The sequence below is a fragment of the Cucurbita moschata genome, unplaced genomic scaffold (assembly GCF_002738365.1).
Source record: "Cucurbita moschata cultivar Rifu unplaced genomic scaffold, Cmos_1.0 Cmo_Scf00069, whole genome shotgun sequence".
NCBI classification, from domain to species: Eukaryota; Viridiplantae; Streptophyta; class Magnoliopsida; order Cucurbitales; family Cucurbitaceae; genus Cucurbita; species Cucurbita moschata.
Window position 1 is genome coordinate 859665 of NW_019268585.1, and position 6016 is coordinate 865680.

At 39.2% G+C, this 6016-nt stretch overlaps 1 long non-coding RNA gene across 1 annotated transcript; it reads right to left on the reverse strand.

Annotated features, from left to right (window-relative positions):
- Positions 1-4067: 4067 nt before the first annotated feature.
- On the reverse strand, positions 4068-5605 carry LOC111438038. Its single transcript, XR_002709602.1, has 2 exons — positions 5285-5605; positions 4068-4285 (listed from the first exon to the last, which is right to left on the reverse strand). It is a non-coding gene; the product is annotated as an uncharacterized LOC111438038 (long non-coding RNA).
- Between the last annotated feature and the right edge of the window lie 411 nt (positions 5606-6016).

The following is a 6016-nucleotide window of genomic DNA, read 5'->3' on the forward strand; positions in this document are numbered from 1 at the left end:
GGGGCCACTTACTGAGTATTCTTTGAAATACTCAGGCCGTGTGCCACTTCATTTTTCAGGTAAAGGCAAGGTGCACTTGTACGGAGGACGGCGGCATCGCGAGTAGAGACTGTGGCACGTGCATAGGGTAGACTCATATTTAAATTTCTAGTCTTAAGTTAGAATAGGTTATTTTGCATTCCATTGTTTTAAATTATTTTGTATTTGTTTTTGTTTTCTCTAAATTTCAGTATTTCATATTTAAACACGTAAGACCATGGCTGTGTTTTTCAGAGAAGAAGTTGTTTTAAACGTTTTTTTCTGAAATTTTCGTTATCAATTATGTTCATGTAGGAGTTATATTTCCACATTATAGATGAGCATGAGACGTTAGTAGCGACTCTGAGTATGTGGAAATTTAGGGTCGTTACATTTTCAATTAATTGTGGTTAAAATATAACTTCATACCCCCTCCCTTTGACTACATGGGTACATATAAAAGGGAATAGAAATAAGTTTTTTAAAGGGGTGAGAGAGAGAAGAAAATGTCGTCGCTAAGCATTTTATGTTTAATCGTGTTCGCTGCTTTGACATCGAACAATATGATGAAGTTTTGCATTGCAGAATCTAAGCTACAATTACCATTCACCCCATGGCAAGTGACTATTTTAAATTTTATGACTGCTTCAACTCTAACGGTTTATTGCAAGTCAAAGAATGATGATCTGGGTGAACATATACTTACTCCGCACCGGAGAAAACTACAACTAGAGTTTCAAAGAAAATTTTTGGCGTTCTACGTTGTTTTGGTGCCATTTTTGTAACGACCCAAAATTTTCTACTTAATTTAAGATCGCTACTGTATACATACCATAAACATTGAATGCGGAAGACTTCATTTAAATTCCATAAAACATAACCTTTAACTTAAAACACAGCCATGGACTTACGTGTTTCAAAAACATCTTTAAAACGACACAACAAAAGACTCGAAATAAAATAAATAAGCGTTTAAGTTTAAAACATCCTATTCTATCTTAAGTCTAAGAAAATAAATGTCACTATCCTATGCATGTGCCATGATCTCGAGTTGCGATGCCGTCGTCAGCCGTACAGGAATGCCTTGCCTTAACTTGAAAAATGTAGTAGCACATGGCTTGAGTATTTAAAGAAATACTCAGTAAGTGACCCCACTATTGGGGTTAAATGCAACAATCACATGCAATGAAATGATGGGACCTATCTTTCGTTTCATTTCGTTTCGTTTCGTTTCATTTCATTTCGTTTCGTTTTGTTTCGTTTTCCCTACGGTGTAATCCTAACAGGTAATTGTGGACGTGTACCATATACTCTACACGCAGCCCATACGTGCAAGTATGGGCTCACCAGCTAGTTCGCACACCGCTGGGCCACTGTCCCTAGCCGGTGGGCATGCTCTAGGGGCCCACCGGGACCCGTTAAAACTAAAACCGTCACGGCAGCGCTATGCAGGGCATAACGATCGTTGTCCTGCCATTTGGATGTACGCGTCCGTACCCTCGTGATGGGATAGGGGTATCCCCCCAAATGCATGATCACACAATATGCATGAGGTCCCACTAGTCCTACAGTCATCATTTAATGAACATAACCCCGTGTCACATTTTCATGCTTACATGTCATTCTCATTCTCATTCTGTTACACATCATACATATTCCTAGCGGGGTTATGTATCATGCAATTTACCGTATTTCATGTCACAAAATTCATTCAGTTACATTCCAATACTCATACAACAAGCCATAATCGTACAAGGGTCACACATCGTCACATGCATTCATATCACATCAACTGAGCAACATAAATAACATACATTCACGTTCACATGATTTCGTACTTAAGCACAATAATCTAGCATACAATGTATCATATCATAACCAAGTCATAACGTAAACACTTCATAGTCATATCATTCTCTAACTTACCATAGCCTTAACGTTCTTATACCTATCACAGACATATCATTACGTGACGTACCTTGGTCATATCGTCACAAGAACGTACCCTAACGCTATCGTTCTATCAATCTATCACAAACCTATCCCTTTCTACCCATAACTTGACCGTATTCTTTCATCAATCTCTCCTATTCATAGCACTTCAGTATGTAACCTAACTCTAACATTTCATGAACGTATTTTACTCCTATCGTTACATTTCGTTTTGTGCATCCTTCTCGTACCCTATCTCAAACATCTCCTAGAGCACATCGTACCATAATTATTATCATACAATCCACATATAATAACATAACATAACATATAGGAAGCATATCGATCCTCAGACAATTCACACATATCAATATATATGACACGTGCAGAACCACAGGGCACGTGTCAACATCAAATATAACCTTGCCGATAGTAAGGTCACTTACCTGGTTAGCTTAAGTCGTTGTCACGAATATATCCTTAATGAAAGTTCGATTCCGTCGCTATCCTTGATGAAAGTCCATTGAACTCCAAGTTAACCTATGTGAGCCCATGACATCAGTTTCAAGTTTGAGCTCTATAAAATTATTTCTCTAATTTATGTTGACCCATGTGTTATACTTCATGCGAACGTTAGAGTCTTGAACGTTAGAGTCTTTGCTTGAGTTAGGTGTTGAAATATTTATATATGTTTGTTATAGTATTATTTTCATACAAACCATTTAATACTCATTAAAATTTCCTAGATATTCTATTTTCTCTGATGGTGTTTAATACCTTTTAACATTTTCCAGATAATTTTCAATTATATTCACAGTCTTCCCTGTCTCTTCCTGTGTTTTCTTTCTTTTAATTATCCCTCTGTTTCAGAATGACTTTTAATATCATTAAATAAAATAAAAGGAAAACTATTGAACTCTTCAAATGCAATATCTCTTCTTAGCATTTTTATTTTTGTTTGTTACTTTTTCAACTAAATAATGGGATAAAAGAAAAGGAGATCCGAGATATAACTTATCGAGAAATCTCAAATCTCTCTCCCCTCTCTCATGTAAATTTTGATCATTTCTGTTAACCCATCTCCTATAAATTTGGTGAGGCATGTCTGTTTGAGATTTTTCATTTCTATTTCATTTTCCAGGATTGTGAGGTGTGTTGAGGAGAGATTATTGGGGAAGTGACTTACGGGAGAGAAAAGAGGGAATAATGGTTTTTTTTATTTATTTATTTATTAATTTATTATTATTATTTTTTTTTATACATAATAATAATTTTTATTTGTTTATTTATTTATTTTTGGGTGTTACAATTTGAGTAGCAAATATGGACAAGTTGCCGGTGATGTTTTTTGGCCAGAGATAGGAACCTGGTTTAGTGATCAATGCGTTCATCATAATTACACTTGGGCAAGTGGTGACCAAGGTATTCACTTGTATCCTGGATCTCTCAATGCCTTGAGATTAGTGGATCATTGGAAATAATGTAATCGGACTTTCATTCAATTTTAATGAATAATTTTATGAATAAAAATGTTCGTTATTCTGAGGTTAAAGGTCCAATTCTAATAAAATTTGGACCTCAAAAATTTAAAATTCCAATAATGTCTTCAAACTAATTAGTTCAGATAGGATAGCCCTGACGTTAAGGTACTATCATGGATGCGCCGATAGAAACTTTTTGGTAATGTTATGTATATAACGGTGGTAAAAGTCACACATGTCAAAGACAACATCATGGTGCCAATGAACATGAACAAATCTACGCCAAGCTTACGAGGGTTATTTTTGGTTGGGGGACCTCATCATTTGTAAGTGTAGTATGAGATTATTCTTCATTTCAAAGATTATGAAATTCTTTATTTTAAAAATTTGTCATTCAAACTTTTCACTCTTAGAGATACAACAAAATTTCATCTAAATGATATATAATATCTTAAATATTCAAAATTTCATCTAAATGATATATAATATCATAAATATTCAAACTCATAATGCATAAGTAACGATGTCACTAAACACATTATATATATATTGAAATGAACAAGATAAGAAAATTATGGTGACATTTGTCACAGCCCAATATTTTACTACGGACAGTGACTAACGACACGACACAGATGCACAAGAGATTTAAATATGAAGTAGCGAAAATCATCAAATTTCAATAAAGTTTTTCGAACGATAAACACAGAACACAAGACCGTTTGGAAAATAAATTTAAAAAGAATGCGAATACAAAAATGATGACTAAGACTGGACTGACGCCCCGGGACAACCCATTCCTCTGTGACAATTCCCTTCAGATCACGCCCACTCTTGACCGACGCCTCGCGCCCCTGAAAAAAAAAAAAGAAAACATAGCAAGGATGAGTATAAAAATTATACTCAGTAAGCCACCTACTTGTAGGCTCTTTTCGCATCTTAATTTAGCAGAACTCCCACGGTTTCCTAATTCGGTTCTAGGACATCGGGTTCTAACCTTAGTCTCTTGGGGCTTGCCCCTTGGGTTTCACCGGTTCATCGTCCTTTCATTAGTCACCTAGAGGTTCCTTATGCCAAGCTAATATGGTCGGTATCTCTCTATGAGGCGCTACCTCTACATGGCTATCTAGAACTACATGGTACCTAGCCTAGGGGTGTGCTGAATACCCCTACGCCCATATAGTCCTCCTATGGGGGCGCGACCCAACCCGTTCCCATGCAGCTAATGGGCTGTACGACGTGGGGACACATTCCCCATGCGAAATGGCTAAGAACAGTAAGGACTGATCAGGGACCCTTGGTCCTCCCACGAAGCTATAGATACCGTTCTCACGCTAGCAATCTATGAACCCCCTTAGGTACTTTCTTACCGTGGTAAACCGCTAAGTTTCTAGGGGAAAATTAAGTCTGTCTAGAGCGGCATATCGCTCCTAAAAGAAATTTCCTAATCTTATCATAGAAATGGGCCCTAGCAATTAACAGAGGGTGCATGCAATCTTCTTCTAACATCATAGTATGTAATTCATGCAAACTAGGCATACCGGCTCAACGGGGCGATGACCTCCATCAAGCACCCAGAGCACGAGGTTCGCGTTCAATGGGGCAAATTCGTCCATCGAGCACCCGAAACCCGGCATACACAATTCTAACATAAATTAAACGCATGCATACGTACAACGGAAGCTTAAGGCATACAAGCAACACTCAGATAATTCACCAAACACATCGTAACAATCCATCTAATTAATCTCATTCATGGAGAGCTAATTTAAGGCAAAATTACTAACATGCATACATACAATTCCAAGCGAACCCTACAAGTATTTCTTCCTAAATACCGGGTGGTGACTTACCTGGTTGACGCGTGCCCCTTCGCTAGCGTTTCTTTGCCCGTGAGGTGTCCAACACTACTGATTTCTCTAAATTAAGTCCCTATCCACGTAAAAACAGTATTAGAACTGGAGCCGGGACAAAAATCGAGAAAACAGAAAACAACCGGGCCAAACTGGCCGTTCCACGCGCGCTCACGCGCCCAGCAGCACGCTGGAAGTGCGTGGCCACGCGCGCGGGAAGGCGCCAGCCGCAGGCTGCACGCGCGCCCAATTCTGCACAGTCGCGGGTCGCCCGGCCCGGCCCGATCCGGTCGGCTCGGCTCGCGTTGCAATTCGGCCCGGCTTGCAGGCGACACGTGTCGACGCCTCGTTGGAGCTGCGTTGCTCCAACCGGTGGTCGACGCGTGTCCGGCGCCTGTCGCCGCCCTCCGTCGCTCGCCGGGCGTTTTTTTTTTCTTTTTTTTTCTTCTCTGTCCTTTGGAAACCGAAACCCAGTCGGTTTTTGTTTTCCGATTTTCATATCTTTCGATCCGTAGATCGGATCAATATGATTCCTTCGGCAACGTTCTAGATCGTGTTACAGGCTACGTCCTAGTATTCTTTTTATAATTTTCTTCTTGACTATCGGAGGATTTAAGAACGCCGGAAGTTCGCTCACCGTTCTCGGATGACCCTCGGATCTCTGCCTTTGGGTTGAGGTCTCGGCCAAACTTCTTCACAGACCGTGCGTGAGTTGTTCCTAGGTGAAGATTT